At 48.7% G+C, this 21,109-nt stretch overlaps 2 long non-coding RNA genes across 2 annotated transcripts; both read right to left on the bottom strand.

Annotated features, from left to right (window-relative positions):
• Positions 1 to 1,178: 1,178 nt before the first annotated feature.
• On the bottom strand, positions 1,179 to 19,925 carry LOC129150704 (uncharacterized). Its single transcript, XR_008557427.1, has 3 exons — positions 19,862 to 19,925; positions 3,128 to 3,204; positions 1,179 to 1,228 (listed from the first exon to the last, which is right to left on the bottom strand). It is a non-coding gene; the product is annotated as an uncharacterized LOC129150704 (long non-coding RNA).
• Positions 9,745 to 10,932, bottom strand: LOC129150703 (uncharacterized). The gene is made up of 2 exons (XR_008557426.1): positions 10,790 to 10,932; positions 9,745 to 10,000 (listed from the first exon to the last, which is right to left on the bottom strand). It is a non-coding gene; the product is annotated as an uncharacterized LOC129150703 (long non-coding RNA).
• Positions 19,926 to 21,109: the final 1,184 nt, after the last annotated feature.

The raw sequence follows: 21,109 nt of genomic DNA, 5'->3' as shown, positions 1-21,109 counted from the left end.
AAAACACACTTTATTAAAAAGCTGCAGAATAAAAAGCAGAACATGTACGCTCTGTGGGCCAGGATTTCATATGGACTATTTCCTGATATTGTGCAATCAGCCAGCTCCTGGGGTAATAATAACAGAGCAAATGTTCCCGGTGCTGGAGTCAGGAGACCAGAGCTGGGACTGGACTTGGCAGGACGTAGGGAAAATCACTTGACCTCCCTGGCCACCGTATTTTTCTCCCTCTCAAGAACTGCATCCCACCTTCGCTGGGGATCCCTGTGAAGGCCTCGGGAAATACCTCCCGTGTGCCGAATGATGTGAGACAAGCCAGGACAAAGGAAGGACATTTTGCTTTGGAAAATGGGATGTGTTTCTCGGCCCCCCAGCACAGAAATGTGCTGTGTTGGCTTTCTCGGAGGTTTTAGAAGCTCTCCAGCGAGCTGGAATGAAGTGTCCCTTTACTAATTTGGTTTTACAGGTCACCGGATAAAACCTACTTAGCGTGGTTTGGAAGAGGATTAGGACATTGGCGCATCTTGCAAGTTGACTTTGCAGGCGGGGTCAGCCCGCAGCTGGAGGCTCCCCGGCTCAGGGCCAGAGCTCTTTTGTAAACGGCAGGTTTGTAAGGGCCTGGTGGGAACACTGTAACTCTCTGATCCCAGAGACAGAAAGTTTGCAGGGACATGAACATGTACATGTATAAAAGCAAGGCACACATGGCCAAGTTTGTGTGCAAGAGAGAGAATGCCAGAAAGCCCCGCCGTGCAATTAATTCCCCAGGACAAGGGAAGCAGCCGGGGCCATGGAGTTGCTCTTACTGGGGCAGAGTGGGCTTCAGTAGCTCGAGAATGCGCCTGGCACTCGGGAATCTCTTAGACCAGTGGTCGGCAAACCGCGGCTCGCGAGCCACATGCGGCTCTTGGGCCCCTTGAGTGTGGCTCTTCCACAAAATACCACGGCCTGGGCGAGTCTATGTTGAAGAAGTGGCGTTAGAAGAAGTTTAAGTTTAAAAAATTTGACTCTCAAAAGAAATTTCAGTCGTTGTACTGTTGATATTTGGCTCTGTTGACTGATGAGTGTGCCGACCACTGTCTTAGACGGCCCTGCAGCCTCAGCCACATGCACCACATGAGAGAGTCCGGATCAAATGCGCATTCACTTCTCTACTCAGCACATATGTGCTAGGTGCCACGGCAGTGAAGGAAGCATACACAATCTCTGCCCTCATGGAGTTGATGTTCTGAAAGGAAAGACAAGCCATAGACGATAAACATAATGAGTCACTTTTTCTGTCAGTTGTGGTCCCCGCAGGAAAGGGATGGCGCATTCCAGCGGGTCATGGAGAGGAGCTGAATGACGGAGGGTTTACCAAGACCTGGGCAGACTTCAGGGAAGCCGACAAGGAATGGCGTAGCACCCAAGAATTATCCACTGTGGAACCACCACCCACGCCCAGGCCTGACGGGCCAGGCGGAGGGGCAGTCACCGGCACCCAGCGAGGGGACCTGTGGCCTCGGCGAGAGGGACCCGGCCAGGTGAGGCACACAGGCGGGCAAGGAGCCGAAGGATGCCAGCCCCGCTCTCCTCCCTTCTCGGAGCACTGCGCATGCCTCCCACGGGCCGGTCCCAGGGAAGCCAACGGCGGGAAGTCCCTGGGGGCCCAGGGCAGGGTGGAAAAGAGTGGAGGAGGAATCCGCAGGACAGACAGGATACCCAGCATCTGGTCTGTTAGAAGGCAAGAGGCGCAGGAGGAAGAGGAGCAGGTGGGAGGGATGGAGGTGGGGCAGGCAGCCACGTAAAACAAATGGCCTGCCGTGCTGGCCTCCGTTTGCTCCCCACCTCCCTCCTTTTCCTGTGCTCTGGTGGCTAATTGTGCCCTCTCCTCCGGGCCCTGCCATCGTCTCCCTGCTCCTGCCACTTGTCCCACTGGGCAGCCTCCCAAGTCCCTGGGAGCCAAACCAGGGTGGCTCTGCCGGACCTTCGGTAAGTCTCTGTGCTCGGCTTACTTCCGGAGCCTGGCGGGGCGATGGTTTATTTCAAATTTTAAATAGACTTTATTTTTTTTTAGAATAGTTTTAATTTTACAGAAAAGTTGAGAAAGTAGCACAGAGCCGAAACCGGTTTGGCTCAGTGGATAGAGCATCGGCCTGCGGACTGAAGGGTCCCGGGTTCGATTCCGGTCAAGGGCATGTACCTTGGTTGCGGGCACATCCCCAGTGGGGGGTGTGCAGGAGGCAGCTGATCGATGTTTCTCTCTCATCGATGTTTCTAACTCTCTGTCCCTCTTCCTTCCTCTCTGTAAAAAATCAATAAAATATATTTTAAAAAAGAAGAAAAAAAAAGAAAGTAGCACAGAGAGTTTCCATATACTTCCCACTCAGCTTCCTGACTAGCATGGTATGCTTGTTACAGTTAATGAGCCAACAATGATATATTATTGTTGTATTCTGATTCTCTCAGTTTTTCCGTCCACTGGAGGTGTCTCCATGCCCACTCTGCCACTCCCAAATCCGGCTACCTATTTTTCCCAAATCCCCTTCCAGGCTTTCAAAAACTAGTAGAGAAAAACCATCAAACATAAGACGAGTTTTGGTGAGAGCACACAGAAGCACTGGGTACAAAGCAGTCCACGCATTGAAGATATTAACCACAGCCTCCTGCCCAGCCCCTCAACTTCTTACCACTCCCCTCTTCAAAGCCATCGCTAGCGTTCCCTCAGACCCTTCCTCCAGCTGCCCCTACTGGGAATACCATGCCATGGCCCAGTTACCAAACTGAGAAACCAACATGGACACGAGGCTATTAACTCAACTTCAGACTTCCTTCAGATTTCCCGACCGATGTCCTTTTTCTGTTCTAGAATCCAGGCCAGGACTCCACGTGGGCCTTACTTGTCATGTCTCCATCGTCTTCTCCGATCTGTGCCAGTTTCTCAGGCTTGCCTTCTTTCCTGACCTTGACACTTGTGAAGAGCATTGGTCATGTATTTTGTAGAATGCCCCTCAAGTTGGGTTTGGGCCTGATGTTTTCTCATGGCTGGACTGGGGTTTGGGGGAAAATACCCCAGAGGGGAAGTGCCTTTCTCATGGCATCGTATCAGGGGTTCACATATGAGCATGACTTTCCAAATGATGCTAACCTTAACCACTTGGTTGAGGTGGTATCTGCCAGGTTTCGCCACTGTAGAGTTGCTACCTTTCTTTTCTTCTTCTTTTTCTAAAAAAAAAATTATTTTTATTGATTTCAAAGAGGAAGGGAGAGGGAGAGAGACATAGAAACATTAATGATGAGAGAGAATCACGGATAGGCCACCTCCCACACGCCCCCCCACTGGGGATCGAGCCCACAACCCAGGCGTGTGCCCCGATCAGAACTGAACTGTGACCTCCTGGTTCATAGGTCGACGCTCAACCACTGAGCAACACTGGCCGGGCGCTCACTTTCTTTTTCCATACTCTGTTTGTTACCAGCAAGTCACTGTGTTCAGCCCACACTCAGAGGATAAGGGATTAAGCTCCTTCTCTGGAGGAAGGAGCATCAAAGAATTTGGGGGTATATGTTAAAACCACCAGTGTAATTAATTAATATTTTGGGGTAGATGCTTTGAGGCAATACTAAGATCCTGCTTCTCCTTAACGTTTCACCCACTACTTTTCGCATTCCTCAGTGGATCTCGCTTGCAGCAGTTATTACTGTGAGGCTGGAATGATTGTCTGCTTACCTCGTTCCTTCTACATTTACAATCTGGAACCCTTCTGTAAGCACAGTTTGTTCTTCTGCTTATTTATCTATGTATTCAAACATTTATTTATACCAATATGGAGTCGTGGCTCTTTAGTTCTTCTTCGAGTAATAATCGCACATGATTATTCGTTTGGTTGCTCTGATGGTTCCAGTTTGGACACTGGGAGCTCTTTCGGGGAGCGCCCGTTTCCGTTCGACGTGTCCATCCTGTTTGTGTTTTGCTTTGTTGGGGCACCACTTTACTGTCACCATGGAATGCCCCAAGCTCACCTTGTATGTTCAACCTCAGCTGCCCCCGTCCTAGAATCTGCCATTTCCCCAGTGGGCCTTCCAGGGCACTTTAAATTTCCCCGCTGACGACTTTGTTTAGGGCCTGCTGCTCTGCCAGGATCAGGATCCTTTCCTTACAGGCACCTTCCACAGTGGCAGAGTCTGACAGACCCGTCGTCCCTGCCCTGGCACTTACCAGTCATGTCACTCAGTGTTCTCTTCCGTAAAATGGGACTAATCACACTTCCTCCTGGGGTATGTGAGGATGACTGTGAACAGTTCGCATGCCTGCCGTACGTATTCAATAAATAGTTTTTGATGATCGTGAAATGCTGCTGCTTCTGTTGGAGGGGGCAAGTGGTCTTAAGGGTGTGGGTTCAAGGCAGACTGCCTGGCTACGTAACCTTCATAAAGTGCCTCAATGTCTCATCTGTAAAATGGGAATAATAACACCAACTGTCTTACAGAGTTTTTGTTGGATTTAATGAGTCAATACACACAAAGCACTCAGAATAGGGCTTAGTATGTAGGAGCATTTGTTAACTGTTAGCTATTATTGTTTATGTAATTACTAGAGGCCTGGTGCACAAAATTCGTGCACGGGAGGGGGGGTTGTCCCTCAGCCCAGCCTGCACCCTCTCCTATCTGGGACCCCTTGAGGGATGTCCAACTGCCCGTTTAGGCCCGATCCTGGTGGGCAGTCGGACATCCCTCTCACAATCCAGGACTCCTGGCTCCCAACCATTCGCCTGCCTGCCTGCCTGACTGCCCCTAACCGCTTCTGCCTGCCAACCTGATCACCCCCTAACCACTCCCCTGCCAGCCTGATCGACGCCTAACTGCTCCCTGCCAGCCCGATTGTCCCTAACTGCCCTCCCCTGCTGGCCCAGTCACCCCTAACTGCCCTCCCTTGCCAGCCTGGTCGCCCACAACTGCCCTCCCCTGCAGGCCATCTTGTGGCAGCCATCTTGTGTCCACATGGGGTGGCCATCTTGTGTGTTGGAGTGATGGTCAATTTGCATATTACCTTTTTATTAGCTAGGATTGTTGTAGACTCAATCTCAGGTTCCTTTGGTGTTAACCTACCCATGGTTGGTAGAGCAAGAATTATGGGAGAAAAATTAAACTATCTAGTCTTGTTAATATGAAATTTAAAGAGAATAGATGGTTAACATCATATAGTTAAAATCCTTAGAAGGAGAACAGCTAAATTCAAATTCGTAACTAGTTTGACCACTGTCATGTGCTCCTGACATTTTCTTTTCTGAGGTGTTGACAAATAGTTGGGACAGGATTCCTCAACTCACATTTGTCTGGCACTGATGCATGAGGCCCCGATGGCCGGCAGCGCTGGGGAAACTCTCAATAAACCATCAGATTTGGCCATTAAAAAGTGATAACTATGATCAGCCCATGCCGAGGCACCCATTTTGTAGGGGAAAAAAAGTGGAACCAACACAGTTAGTGACACAATAATTAGGACGCAGGGGAGACTGCTGACAATTTAGGGATGTTTTCTTGCAGAAAATATCAAATAACTCAGTTTGCAGGACATCACTAGATAATTAAATTGGCAATTTATTGCTGCAGAGTGAGAGTTGTGCCCCTCTCCTCCATGCGCACGGGGTCACGCATCCAAAGCAATGCCTGCCCTGTCTTCACTGTAGGACAGTGTGTCATGAAACTCCTTCCCTCCCACTGAAAACTCCAGTGAGTCTTCTTGTCCAGAATGTTAGGGCTTTCTTACTATTGTGTTACAGTGCAGCCAAAGCTACACTCCGGGAAGAGTGTGGGGGTGTGGTGACGTGAGGGAAGGCCCACCTGGCTCAGGCCAGTCCTCCAGGGTCCCCTTCCCCTTTCTCTCACTCATCTCAGACCCCGGCTCAGTGCACTCCTTGATGCAGGCCTACGTTATTCACTGCACAGATGTTTCCCAACTACAGACATTTGTGAACAGCCTTCATGATTTTGCCTTATCCACAAACCATATGAGTGATCATTTCTTTAATATTTTATTTTTATTTTTTAACTCTCATCGGAGGATGTGCTTAGAAAGAAGTATGTGTGTGTGTGTGTGGAGAGAGGGAGAGAGAGAGAGAGAGAGAGAGAGAGAGAGAGAGAGAAAGAAACATCGATCAGTTGCCTTCCATATGCTCCCCAATTGGGGATCAAATCTGAAACCCTGGTATGTTCTCCGACTGGGAATTGAACTGGCAACCTTTTGGTGCACAGACAGCACTCAACCAACTGAGCCACTCTGTCAGGGCTAATGTTTTTCTTCTGATAAGCTCCCGTTTGAGAAACATGGAGGCTCAAGCTAGCTTCATCCTCACCAACAATATCCGTGGAGCCACAGGGCTCTGATGATGGCGAGGTCATTCGATCTCAGCGGATGGCTAGGTGGGGTCTGCCCTCTCTATGCGGAAAAATCCACTGCAGCCTGGCTGGGAACCGAAGCAGAAAGGACAAGGGCCTGTAAGAGAAACCAGGCTCTCTTCACGAAGGCAGTTTTCTCCAAAATAAGATGGCACTGGCTGCAAGCCCTTCCGACACTGACACACGCCTGTTCACTATTGACAAACATCAGGGTTCCCCGGGGCCCAAGAGGATGAAAGGCAAGGTGGCTGGCAACAGTGAGGGGGAGGCTGTTAAATGATCAAGAGTCTGCAGGGTGGAGGCAGGCAGTGGGACCTGCAAAGCCATCTCACGGATACTGTGGTACAGGCAGCTCACTATACCAGGAGGGGCCCCTGAGCGTGAGGAAGATAGGAGTCTTTCTAGATAAGGCTTAATGCGGACAAAGATGCTGAGCTGCAAACATTTAGATGCCACCACATGAGTACACAGTCCTAGTTCTTGCGGGGGCATAACGTGCAGAGAGCGAGGCAGTGAGAAGTAAGGCTGGAGAGGACCTTGCTTGCAAGGCGAAGTAGTTAGTAGTTTCGACTTGATCCTAATGATGGTGGGAGGCCCTATAGGAGTTTAAGCAGACAGTGATGTGAACGGTTGTGTGTCTCCAGTCATTCTGGTGATACTGTTGCAGCCGTCAGAAGACCGGAGGCGGAGTAAGCAATGTTAGGATGGTAAGTGATGCTACTACTGAATGCCTGGTCCAGATGAGAGACGAACTAAACCAAAGCTATGTGAAGTGAAGAGGAGATAAACTACTGAGATCCAACTTGATGGCTGACCCGCTTGGGGTGGGGGGGGGTGGAGGAAGAAGAGGAGCTTATGATGATGACCCCTGGGTTTCTCGTGTAGGTAACAACCATCATAACCAAGGGCAGAAATAGGCGAGGACAAGCAGGATTTGGGGTAAAGGGGATGCACTCAGTTATTCACAGGTTGAGTGTGAGGAATCTGCAGGATCCCTTTTGGAGATATGTCTTGTCTTAGGACATATTGTGGACACGCTGACCTAGAATCAGGACAGAGGGATGGGCTTGAGAAACAGATCTGGGTCCTGGTGTTCATGTGATAATAGAAACGGTGGGCATGGATAACTCATCCAGGAAGAGCAGAAGGAAAAGAGTGAACATTTAATGATACAAGGAAGGAGAGCGAGGCGCCCACGGAGGAGCCGGAGAAAGGGTAGCCAGAGAAATAGAGGAGAAACACACAAAACTGAAGACAGGATGGTTTCAGAAAAGGAAGCATGGAGAGGCAGTGTCAAACGCTTCAGAAAAATACTGAAAATTAATCATTGAGGGTCTGGCCAAAGAAAAGGTATTGGTGACTTTAATAGGAGCTCTTTCTATAGAGAGGCGAGGCGGAGCTGGACCACGAATGGGAGATGTGGCTCGGGGTAGGAAGGCTCTACTTTTGTAATGAAGGCAAGGTAAAGGCAAAAGCTGACTTCGCATGCACTTTGTCCCTGAAGTGGGCAGAGAGCTCGGTTATCTGCTGAGAGATAGGGGTGGGGTAAATCTCATGCCTATTTTACTCTCTTGTGTCTGTGAAACTGGTAACACTTCCTCACAGCCTGCACATAGTAAGGGCTGTTAGTTCTCACTCTCCTTCCTTTTCTTACATTTTTTTTTTTGTGTGTGCCTCACCAATCTAGCACCCCTCCCAACAATTAGAAAATTAAAATAAGTTAATTTTTGCTCTTGACCAAATTAATCATCTGCCTGTTTATTTCTCCTTGAAGTAAACTGGCTGGGTGGTATTTGGGCCCCTCTTCAGGGACCCTAGAGCATCTTTATCAAAACTCCATCCCTTAAAAAAGCAAACAAAAAAACTACAGTTGGGTGACATGTCTGGCAAAATGAATGCAAACTGTATTGGGCAGCAGTTTTAAAACACAATTGGCAATTGCACAAATATACTATGTGTGTACACTGGGATTCCTCCCCAAACTCAAGTATTCTGAGAACCTAAAGGGGATGGGATCATAAAATAATATTTTGAATTCCACAGTTATGTCAGTTCCCCTCATTTGCTTTGCTTGGGAAAATTTAGGTTTTTGTTGTGTGTGTGTGTGTTGTGTGTGTGTTTGTGTTTGCTACTCAGGCAGAGCCAAGTTTTTTTGTTTTTGTTTTTTAATGGATAAACTGAAGTACAGTAGCCTGATGACTTATTCACATAGGTTATTACAGTCAAAACAATAAGGCCTGGCACATATGGTGCCCATAATAACTATTTCTGGATACTTAGGAAGATTAAATATTATTTACCTGGCACTTACACTTTTGTAGCTATAAAGCAATGTTTCTCAACCTTCTTGCATTATCATCATACTTCTGAGTAGTTTTTGGTGACATGAGTAGTTCGTTGCAGGCCCACAGAAAGAGTTTTGAGGTCCAGCACGTGTTCTTCTACTAGGAAACGTGTGAACTGCTGACATTTAGAAATCAGGTGATTTCACATAAAAATTCAGCCCTAACCGGTTTGGCTCAGTGGATAGAGCGTCGGCCTGCGGACTGAAAGGTCCCAGGTTCGATTCCAGTCAAGGGCATGTACCTTGGTTGCGGGCACATCCCCAGTGGGAGGTGTGCAGGAGGCAGCTGATCGATGTTTCTCTCTCATCGATGTTTCTAACTCTCTATCCCTCTCTGTAAGAAATCAATTAAAAATATATTTTAAAAAACTCAGACATCTGGCTTCTCTTGAAAGATCAGTAGTAGCCTGGCCTGGATGTCAGTGACATGCTCCATGGTGACTCCCCTTCTTCCTGGTCCTGCAGGTCCAGCCTCCCACCCATACACTTCCCCTCTCTTCCCTGGTAGGCATCGGAGTTTGAGACCAGACCCTGCCCTAAGCCCACTGACAGCTGCTCAAAGCGAGAAGCCGATCTCAGTGTCATTGTCAATATTTGTGTTTGTCTTCTCCTGAGACCTGGAGTATTGCTTGTTCTATATGCTTCTGTACCTGTAGCCCCATGCCATGTCTGGCACAGAGGCATGCAATAAGTTGACGTAAGAACCTGAGAGGTTTAATTCTTTGCAAGCCTTTGGCTACAGATGAGGAAGGAGAAATGCCCACGACTTGGTCTCAAGTCCGAAAGCTTAGAAATTCAAGTGTGAGATTAGGACAACCTGCCTGTGAGGCTGTGAGGAAGGCTAGGCTTGGTGTTCAAGTGCGTTTCTTGACAGAGCCGTCAGCCCTGACATGCCGACTCCCGGGAGGCTCTCCGAGTCACCGTACACTTACCGAGGGCTCTGAGGAATTCTGTGGGAACACCACAAACTGTTCCATTTGGTTTAACTGAACGCTTCGTAATCTCCATCCATCTTCTCACTATTTTGATAGAATCTTTAATTCATAACATTCCCTCCTCTCAGATGCACTACATAACCAGCCATTTTTTAACGATGGTGAAATACGACTACCCTGGTTAAGACGATTGTGCAAGAGTTTTGTAATAGCCACACAGGCCCCTGGGGTTTCCTTCAAGCCATTGCTCACAGTGTTGGGAAATAGGGCTTCCACTGTGGTCTCCTTGGAAGGCAGGGTTAAGCTACTCTGTTCTTCTCCTTAGATGGACCCGGTCATGAATCTGCGAAGACAGAAGCGTGTACAGTATCACACGCGTCCTCACAGTTTCTCCTCCCCACCACCCCAGGGCAGGGGTCACGGTTCCATTTGATGGATGAAGAAATGGTCTCAGAAAGCTTCAGTGACTGATGGAAGCCCTACATCTAGCCAGAGGCAGTGCCGAGATGTAAGCGAATCTTTTTACTCTGGAAACTCGTTAGTCAGCAGAGCCAAATATCAACAGTACAACGACTGAAATTTCTTTGGAGAGCCAAATTTTTTAAGCTTAAACTTCTCCTAACGCCGCTTCTTCAAAATAGACTCGCCCAGGCCGTGGTATTTTGTGGAAGAGCCACATTCAAGGGGCCAAAGAGCCTCAGGTGGCTCGTGAGCTGCAGTTTGCCGACCACAGTCCTAAACCGATTTTTTCCCTGGAGCACATGGTTTTGCTTTTCGGCCAGCTCATCATGTTGGCTCTAAATGCCTCAGGCTCAGGGCTGTACCGCCCTCCCCTAACCTAGAACACTGGCTCTCTGGTCTCCCACGAAGCCCCAGGACACCAGGGGAAGGCGCTCCCCAGGGTTCTCGCAGCTCGAGGGCGCACAGGAGGGACGCGGAGCCCCCGGAGGAGGCCCCGGGCTCCAGCGAGCTGGGCCTGCCCCGGGCCTTCGGCTGCGGGACCTGAACCCTTCCCCACTCCCCACCGCGCCTGGGGGCCCCAGCGGCGTCCAGACGCTTCCTCCGCGGAGCTGCAATCTTGCCTCTTATTCCCCTGCCCAAAGGAAGGGGCCGTGTGTGCGAAAAGCCTCACTGGCCTGAAGAGCCTCCCGGGAAGCCCACGTGCGCGCCCTTAACCCGCTTGGCTGTCGTTGGCTCGGCGTCTGCAGACCTGGGTCCGGGCGCGCCGGGACCGGGCGGCGGGGCTGAAGTTCTCAGCTTCCAGCTCCCCGGGGCGGGGCGGGGAGGGGAGGGGAGGGGTCTCCGCCTCGGCCCGCCGCCCTCTGCTCTGCGGGCGCACCCGAGCCGGAGGGAGGCGGGGAGGGAGGAGGGAGGCGATAGGGACCCGGCACGGGGCGGAGCGGGGAGGGGAGGGGAAGAAGGGAGCGGGAGGAGAAGGGCGGGAAGAGGTTAGGCGGCAGAGAGGGGGATGGGAGACAGGAAGGGGGCGGAGGAGAGGGAGGGGGGTGGAGGGGGGCGGAGAAGCCCGCGGAGATTGCGGGGCCGAGGCCGCGGGGGGCCGTGGGTCGTGGTCCAGCTGGCGCGCCGCCCGCAGGGGCCGGGCCCCCCACGTCCTGGGAGGAGGCGGCAGCCTAACGTCGAAGGGAGCGTGGCCGCCCGCTTCCCGCGCGGACCCTGCTCCCGCCGCCCCGCCGGCCGGCCGCGGGTGCCTGGCTCCTGGGGCTCGGGTCTGGGTGTCGGGGCGGCAGTGCCTCTCACGCCCCAGCCCACAGCCAGCCCCGCCCAGGGCTCTGGTTCTGGAAACGAGGCCGATGCCGGGTGCCCCGCGTTGGAAACCTGCAGGGGCCCGGGTGGCAGTCCCTTCCAGGCGGAAGGGGTATGACGGTGGGAGGGATGTGAGCAGCAGCGAGCGTCCCTGAAGGATGAGGGCCTGCGTTCCAGCAACCACCCTCCCCAAACCCCTAGCAAGTGGTGGGGAGAAAGGTTAGGGTTCCCTGGAGGCCAAGCAACTTGCCCCAGCCCCAAAGGGCTGGAGGTGCCCAGGGGAGCCCCGGCTTCCACTATGACCCCAAACTCTGAGAATCTCAAATAGGGCCCTGTCCTGCTCGTGACCATATTGCATCTGTTCTCCCTCTTGCCTGGGGTTCTCTGCTCGCAGGCCCAGGTTCCATGTGAACATGCCAGACGCCAGGGGTTCGAGCTGATGCCCTGGTGTCGTTGGGTTATGAGCGGGTTCCCTCCTGCTGCTTTATAATTATTAGTTCTCTCCAACTCCTTTCACAGTTAGTGTGCATTACTCTGTAACTCAGGAAAAATACTGTGAATATGATTTAGCTGATAGAAATGATCATATTTTGGATAGTTAGAGATAGAGGGGAGAAAATCCTGAGGATAAAGCAGTAGTTTTGCTGTTTATTTTTCCCAGACCAGCCCACCTTTCCTGACTTGTGCTAGAAAATCAACTCATCAGATTGAAGTGGAAAGACATCTCCTTTTGTCTTTCTTACTTAGGGGCCTACTTTTGCAGTTTCAAGATCCCAGGCAGCGAAACAAAATCACAGAAGGCTCCATAGTCAGTCCACAGTGAAGGCAAAGTGAGGGGAATGGTCTCGATGGTTATTTCACCCGAGCTGTGACAGTCCAGTGCACGTTGATCTTTCTGTGCCACTCCAGTGCCTCCCGCCTTTATTACTAAACACTTTAAATTTTTTTCCAAATTACTTCAGTCACGTTCCATTTTGTTGAAAATTAGGACAATACTTTATCTTTGCACAGAGTCATTCATTTAACGAATATTTAGTAAGCACCTACCACGTGCCAGGCCCCAGGCTGGTGCTAAGGATACCAGGCAAGACCTGGTCCTTATCTTTCAGGAGCTTTGGGTCTGACTGATGGGCATGCATATATAAACAGTGAGGTACAGAGAATTATTTCAGGGGCTCTGGTAGGTCCCTCAGTAGACAGACTTACAGCAGCCAGTGGGACACGAAGGAGCGGCCAATTCTAGTGGGGCAAGAGGACAGTGCCAAGGAGAAAGGAAAAGATTTGCAGAAAATTAGTTATCTGGGCTGGTCATGAATCTTTAGCTTGTAAGTGAGTAGTCCTTCCTGGTGTGAAACTGTTTTTTTGTTTGTTTTTGTTTTGTTTTGTTTTTTTCCCTTTCCTTTGCCCTAATCATGTCATTCTTTGACACATTAAGGGGTTGCTTTGTGATTTCCTTTTGTTGTTAACCCTCACCCAAGGATATTTTTTTCCATTGATTTTTTAGAGAAAGAGGAAGGTAGGAAGGGAGAGGGAGGGGGGGGGGACATTGATGTGAGAGAGACACATCGATTGGTTGCTTCTTGCATGCGCCCGGACCAGGGGACCAGGGGACCAGGGGACCAGGGGACCAGGGCTGGGGATCAAATCTGCATGCCCTTGACCGGGACTCTTAACAGGAGACCCTTCAGCTTGAGGGGTGAGGCTCTAACCACTGAACACACTGGCCAAGGTAGTTGCTTTGTGATTTCTATCTTCATTGATAGGTGCAATGAGTTTATAGCATTCAAATCCTATTACATCATATTTTAAGATCTGGCCCAAATTTAAAAATATATGTATGTCCTTTTACCAGGTGTCATTGAAATTACAAAACTATTGAACTTTAAACTTTTTATTTTTACCGGTACTTAAAGTACCTAATTGTACACTTATTCCCCAGTCTTTAGGTGTTGGGCTCACTGTGTGGGTGATCTGATTGAAATTACTCATTTTCTTCCTTGCGTTAACCCCACTCTTGATAGATTGGGTTTAGGACTTCTAGCCTTTGTTTCTCTACCGTGGGGAAAGAGCTAAGGACACATAGCACAGTATCCATGTGGAGTTCTTTTAGGCTTTACAATTTCTTCCTCATCTCTTACAGTTTTCTAGCTCAAAACTAATTTAACATCAGTTTTTATTACTTATTTTTAAGTGACCTGCCTTTATAGAGTCTTTTTAAAGCATTCAACTTTATTTTTATATCATTTTTCATGTCTCTTTTTATTTGTTTGGGGTTTTTCCCCACTTATATTTCACTGTTTTATGAGGCAGTAAACACGTTTTAGAAGAAATAAGTGATTTTAAGCATACTATTCAACCATTCTGTTTCATTTTTAAAATGCTAGTCATAACCCAGTGAATTTATTTCTTTTTAAAAAATATATTTTATTGATTTTTTTAACAGAGAGGAAGGGAGAGGGATAGAGAGTTAGAAACATAGATGAGAGAGAAACATTGATCAGCTGCCTCCTGCACACCACCTACTGGGGATGTGCCCGCAGCCAAGGTACATGCCCTTGACTGGAATCGAACCTGGGACCCTTCAGTCCACAGGCTAATGCTCTATCCACTGAGCCAAACCGGTTAGGGCCCAGTGAATTTATTTCAACCCAGTAAGTTGATATGAAGACTGACAGTTTGGAAAATACTGTGTTAAACAGTAGCCTCCTAGCATTCAGTACACCTGGCGTCAGTGGGGGTTTGAGAGGGATAGAGAGTGACGGTTAAGCCAGTGAGTTGGTTAAGCAGTGTTCTGTTAAGAGGGCTTCTAACTGTATTAAAATTTCATTGGATGAAATTCTGGGTCAACGACTAGGGTTTGGAAATCTAATTGTACTCAAGTTTTGGCTGTTGTAATCTGAGTTTTAAATAAAAACCTAGCCTGGATCTAAAACTCTCCAGCTTAGAATTAGTGTTAATGGCCCAGAGAGTTCATGTTACATATGTAACCAACCATAAAGGCCATTTAAAGGCCATTTGATTATGTCCTTTTCTATGGATAGATAAGGAGATTAATTGATAAAATGTCTAAGCTAATCGAAGAGAACATTTTTCCTAGATTATGACAATGTCTGGGCCTTCTGAGATCTTCCACTAAGTCTTAGCCCTGTATTCTTTTATTTGTTTCTTTTATTTTATTTTTTTATTTTTTATTTTTTATTTTTTTTATTTTAATGAATCTTTATTGTTCAGATTACAACTGTTTCTCCTTTTTCCCCCCATATCTCCCCACCACCCAGTTTCCACCCCCCCTGCCCTTACCTTCCCCCCCCCCCCCGCTGTCCTTATCCATAGGTGTATGATTTTTGTCCAGTCTCTTCCCATACTCCCCACACAGATTAGCCCTGTATTCTTTTTAGGGACACGAGACCTGAAAGACAGTTGATGAAGCCAGAAAAGGATACTGACAAGCAAGAATATTGAAGTTGAAATCAAGACCTTTCTTCTCCTTGGCGGAGGCTCCCAGATACAAAAGGTACTTGGCCGTCTTGTCAGAGAGCTTAGTAAAGGCAGGTGGGCATTTTCCTGGGCTGACAGCTTTATTTACTCTGGTCCTAGGACGAGCTCTCAGACGTTTACCACTTTTCAAAATGCCTGTTGTTCGGGGAAGATGGACCAGTGAAAGGATGGACTGTCTGTGGCCGAATATCTGGGAATCCCCGCCTTCGACTCAGGTATCTATCCCCTTCGTAATGACATCCATCATTTTTTATAGATTGGGTTTGACAGCTGTGTAGTCCCCAAAACTCACATTGTCAGTGCAACTACAGTGACCAGGCTCTCAGGAACTAATTCATGCTAGCCAGACTCACGGAAGACTCTGAAGTGAACAGAATGACCACTCACAATGGGGACATTCCTCTCCAGTGACCAATATGTTCTCCAGGACCCTCACTGCTCAATCCTGGGCACCTGGGAACACTCCTAGTAACCAGAAAGTTGTTTGGTGAGATCTCATAATCACAACAGAGAAAGGGATGGTGTTATGGGTTGAATTGTGTCCCCTCCCAATTCACATGTAGAAGTCCTAACTCCTAATACCTCAGGATGTGACCTATTTGGAAACAGATTCATTGCAGATGTAATTTGTTAGATGAAGAGTAGAGTGGCTCCTGATCCAATATGACTGGTGTCCTTGTAAAAAAGGGAAAATGTGTACACAGATGCACACATAGAGGGAGGACGTCATGTGAGGATGAAGGCAGAGATCGGCATGATGCATCTATAAGCCAAGGAACCCCAAAGATTGCCAGCAACCCACCAGAAGCCAGAAGAGGAACACAGAATGAATTCCCCCTCACAGCCCGCACCCAGAAGGAATCAATCCTACCAGTACCTCGATCTCAGACATCTAACTCCAGCACTTTGAGACAATAAGTTTAAACCAGCTGGTTGGTTTAGCTTTTTATGGCAGCCCTAACAAACGAATACCAATAGTATTGTAGACCATTTCACATTGCAGAGCTTGACAAATTACCTCACAACCCTGGCGAGGGGCCAGCTTATCTGTCATCCCGAGGCCTAGTCTTCGTCCCTTGGCCAGTGGTGGAAAAACACCCCCCAAATGTTGGTCTTTGTGTTTCCTTTTTCTAAATGCAAGAACGTCTTTCCTCTTCTATCTACACATTCTCTCTTCTGTTCGCTTAATACCACTCATTATATCTCAGTTCTCTTTGTCGTAGCATAGTCGTGTTTCATAGTACACCTGTGTTGAGCCTGCCAAGCATTTACACATTCTGCAAACTATTCTCAGTTTTAGTGATTAGAAGAATCATCCAGGGCTGCTGATTAAAAAGATAAAAATAAAAAAGAACAAGAAAGAAAGCAATATTTTCAAAAGCAGATTGATTACCCTGCCCCTCAAAATTTTGATTTGTAGTTTTGCGATTTGACCCAGGAATAATTATATTCAATATAAACACTACAGGTGCTGTTAACCTCATTGTCTGTCGATTCTTACCAGTTTCTTTCTTGGAGCATAATCTAAACTCTAAGCTCTGGTGACACCCAGTTTAGTCCAATTTGGTAGGTCCTATTCCCAGCTTTAAGGATTTAGTCACCTTCCTGCCCAAGACTTCAGAAGTAGACTGGGTGTCCAGGTCAGTCCAATGCATTTGTTCATTTCACAAAAATTTTTTACCACCTGCTATCAACTAAATACTAGTCTGGGGTCTGAGGAAACATCAGTAAAACAAATAGACAAGAATACCTTCCATCCTAGCTGGGAGGAAATGGTCAAAAAAGCAATAAATATACTAGGTGCGCAGTACTGTGGGAAAAGATAATTAAGGGCGGGGATCCTGAGTGCAGGGGGTCTGTGGGCCTGGCGATTTTCAATGGGTGCTTGGGTAGGTGTCACTGACAACGTGACTTGAAAGTGGGCCCTGTGGCTCTCTGGAAGAAGAGCCCCCCCTGCAGAGGGGACAGCCGATAGAGTCCCCAGTCATTAGCTGAGCGCACCTGGCATGTTAATAGAAACAAGAGGTCAGTGTGGCCGGAGTGGAGTGGGGGCGGGGGGAGGGCGGGTGGCAGGCCCTGAGGTCAGAAAGGTTACTGGGGAGCCAGATCACGCCCTTACAGGTTGTTGGCTTTCACTTGGTGAGGTGGGAAGCCATAGGAGGATTCTGGGCAGTGACATGGTCTGACTTGCATTTGTAAAGTACCACTCGGGCTGCTGTACTGAGGACAGGAGCAGAAGCAGGGAGGCCAGTTAGGAACTGACTCCGATAATCCAGGTGACATGCCAATGGCTGGCAACAGGCTGGTAACAGCGGCAGTGGTGAGGGCTGGTTGGATGCTAGATATATTTTGAAGGCAGACCCAACAATTTTCGGATAGATTGGATGGGGAACGTTGGAGAAGAGAGATGTCAAGGAGGACTCTACTCAGGGTACATCTTGGAATTCTTGCTTGGAAAGCTGAGCCTAAGCAGCAACCCCAGATGAAGAAGCATGTAGCCTGCACATTGCCCACAGCCATCCTGCGCCCCTGAGGAGAGCCAGCCTGAGGGAGGGGCAAATGCTGTGTTTGGCAGGGCAGAGGGGCAGATTGTCCTGAGGGCAGTGCAGAGCCTCGGCCTCCACCCCTGAAGCCTGACCCACCCTGCACTCCTAGTTATAGGAGCCAATGAGTCCCCTCCGTTACTTTGTAACTTGCACCCCAAGTGTTTATTGCAACCCCCAGATGCACTATTTGCCTAAAGAAACTTGGCTAGCTCCACCTGAGCTAGTCTCCAGACTTCAGGGATGACTCTCCCAAACACTGTTCTTCCCCATGCCTCTCTGTTCTCATCTCATCAAATTGTAAGGCTCTAGAGTGCTGTGTCAGGAGTGGGGCTACACAGACCCAGCGTGACAGAAAGCCAGAAATTATTAGCACAGCATCCCTGTGGGGCAGTGATGGTAGTAGCAGTAGTAGTAGTATTGCCTATATTTTATTGCCTAAGTTTCAGAGCAGCGATTAAGGGATTTAGGACCAAAAGTCTTTTATTTCAAATCTACGATTGGTTTCTCCGATTAACCAATCCCAATCCATCTGTCCCACTAAAGAGAGCAGAGCTTTTCCGGAGGCCATCTGGCTGCTTTACTGATTGGCAATATATTGGTACAAATACGACAGATCTGATCCTCACCTTTACAGAGTCAGTAACTTCTGGGCCTCTTCCCTCTGAGTGAGTAAGCTGGAAAGGACCGAGTCATCATAGCCAAACTTATGAGACGGATGCATAAACCAGCCTGCTAGATTCTTTATAATAGCGACTCTTTCTCAAAATTGAAAACTTGCAGACTCTTGACTATATCCCAGTTTGGGTAACATTAAATTCACACTTACATTATGAGACTTTAAAGACAGCCATAACGGCAAATCCAGACTGGGCATTGCTATTACATGGCGTTACTCTATAAAAAAGGTGTCGATCCAGGTAATGCTTATGTTGAAATTTTTATTTATGTTGAAAATGAAAACACTAAATTTAAAGTTATTCTAAAGAATTCATGGACCTCTGTGAATGTGATTAAAGACTCCAATCTGAAAAACAAGGCAACAGGAGAAAACTGTGCTGGCTATGTATACAGGAGGCTCTAACACAAGTCCCCTCGGGAGACTGGGCTGCAGGTCAGAAGGCAGATGAAGGGCAGAGGGCGTGGGCTGTTCTCAGGGAGCACAGCCCTCAGGCAGGGTAGCCAGTTATCCCAGGTGCATTTGCTCTAGCAGTGGTCGGCAAACTCATCAGTCAACAGAGCCAAATATCAACAGTACAACGACTGAAATTTCTTTTGAGAGCCAAATTTTTTAAACTTAAACTTCTTCTAACGCCACTTCTTCAAAATAGACTCGCCCAGGCCGTGATATTTTGTGGAAGAGCCACACTCAAGGGGCCAAAGAGCCGCATGTGGCTCGAGAGCCGCAGTTTGCCGACCACGGCTCTAAGGTATTTCTGGTTAGGACTCTACGGTCCTGGAGAACAGAGCACCGTCTTCCTGCATTATGGTGGAGAAGCACTGACAAACTTACTCACTGATTTCCCTTTTCCTAACTTCACCTTGCATCCATGCCCTCGCTGCCAATGCATCACTCTAGGGCAATAGGAACTGTGCTCTCCTGACAAGGAAAGGACTGGACCAGACTGGTGGGACCCTGGAGCCCATGCTCTTACATTTAGTACGTTACTAGTTTCTGTCATTCAACTGAAATTATGAGGGACTCATCTACCCTAGAGGATGGTGAAACAACTTTCTAATCTCTCCCAATGGTGTCTGCATCCGACTCTGAGAATCAGCCATCCTTCTCAAATGCCCTCTCCCGGGTTCTCTGCCTACTCCTACTTCAGGTCCGTCTTTTACCAGCCCTCCCCTTCCCCACCTCCCGCCTACATTGAGTTTGTGCTAGGAACTAGGGAGCACCCACCGCCCAGGGCCAAGCACCCCCTTCTGGCTTCAGGACCAGATGGGGTTAGAGCGCTGGGCTGCCTCCAAGCTGCTGGGAGAATGCATCCTGTTCCCAGGCAGCGGTTCCAGGGGCAGCATTCAATGGCCAACGCTCCCTGCCTCCTCAGAGCGGGCAGGAGTGTGAATTTCCTCAGGCCACTTGGCAGATGCCGGCTTGCTCTTTAGTTTGGTAAGAACTGAGGGAGGCAGTGCCTGGCCAATTTAGAAATGAGAGGGCTCCCAGGGAACTTGCCTTGAACTCCAGGGACCACTCCCACCCCCCTTACCTGTCTGCCACCTCCACTGAGTGCTGACTACAGCTGTTTGTTGCCTTTACTTACCTGACCATTTCCTCCTTCCTTCCTTCCTTCCTTCCTTCCTTCCTTCCTTCCTTCCTTCCTTCCTTCCTTCCTTCCTTTTCCTTCCCTTCCTCCCTCCCTCCCTCCCTCCCTCCCTTCTTTACCATTTCTTACCTGCGTGTGCTGCTTCTCTTCTTCCCGAAGCCTGTCCCTTTTAGCTCTTCCTCACGAAATCTTCCCCACCCTTTAAACGCCGCAGCTGAAATGAGCGCTCCGGAAAGCCTTCTCTGATCAACAAGCAGACAGATCCCTCCTTTTTTTGTCTGCCACACCCATTTCCCTGGACCTATCTTAAAACACAGGCCGCTTTCTGGTATCTAGTGCAGCTACTGAGGTACATTTCTCATGTAGTCTATCCGGAAATAAGCTAAGCCGTGAGGGCATGTCTGACTGCCTTTGTTTTCCCCATGAGATCCTGCACATTGTAGGGATTTAATATTTGTTGAATGAATGATAAAAGCACTGTACACACGGTATACAAACGACAGAAGACTGGATCCTCCCTTACAAGTTTCCCTTCCGAAGCTGCCCTAACGCAGAGCTTTCCTGGGATCCCTCTGAGTCCACCCGCCCCCCCTCGGGCTACAGTGGCCCACTGCAGCGAGGGGGCCCCCAGGTCCCTGACCCTTCAGTAGGCCAGTGCTCCTTCTGACTGGTCAGTGCTTGGGTCATACCAGTTGTTAAATATTTTGAATATCAGCCCTGCAGCTAAGACAGGCAGCACTCAACCAAGAAGACTTAGAAGAGACACTGGATACAATGGCCTGTTTACAGAAGGGAGATGTGTTGAGGGGAGTGGGAGAGGGCGGGAAGCTGGGTGTTGCTGGAAGCTAGAAAGCAGGGACTGGTTTTACCTTCTGCTAGTTACATGCATAGCCTTGGGCAAAGAGCGCTGGCCTGTTCCGGCGTCAGCAGACCTGAGCTCCAATGCTGGCTCGGTCACTGCGCTTGGATCCTGGGCGTATTGCTTCATCTCCTCATAGTTAACTCCTTCCCACAGTTGGGGGTGGGTGAGGTTATAGTGAGATCAAGTTTGCCCTGTGGATGTGGAAAGTCCTGAGTGGAGCCTGGAGAATGGATAGATCAAAGGGAAAATGTTTATATATTGAGCCTCCCTGAGGAAGAAAACATCCATTTTCTTCCCGTGCTTTCACAGATATATTTATTGGTTCCACATCAAGCCTTGCAATTGAGTGTCTGGCAAAGATGGAGAAAATAAACAGGGCACATTGTCAACATCAACCTGACGATGTGCCCAATGGTCTGAAGTAGTTTTGCTTCGAGCAGGAAGTGTTCCTTCTCAGGTCAAATCACAATTAAGCCATGCTTTTCTCCTCCTCCTCCCCTCTCCCTCCTCCTTCT

This window comes from Eptesicus fuscus, chromosome 11 (genome assembly GCF_027574615.1).
Source record: "Eptesicus fuscus isolate TK198812 chromosome 11, DD_ASM_mEF_20220401, whole genome shotgun sequence".
Lineage (NCBI taxonomy): Eukaryota > Metazoa > Chordata > Mammalia > Chiroptera > Vespertilionidae > Eptesicus > Eptesicus fuscus.
Note: the sequence above shows the minus strand (reverse complement) of the source record. Positions and strands in the feature narration are given on the sequence as shown.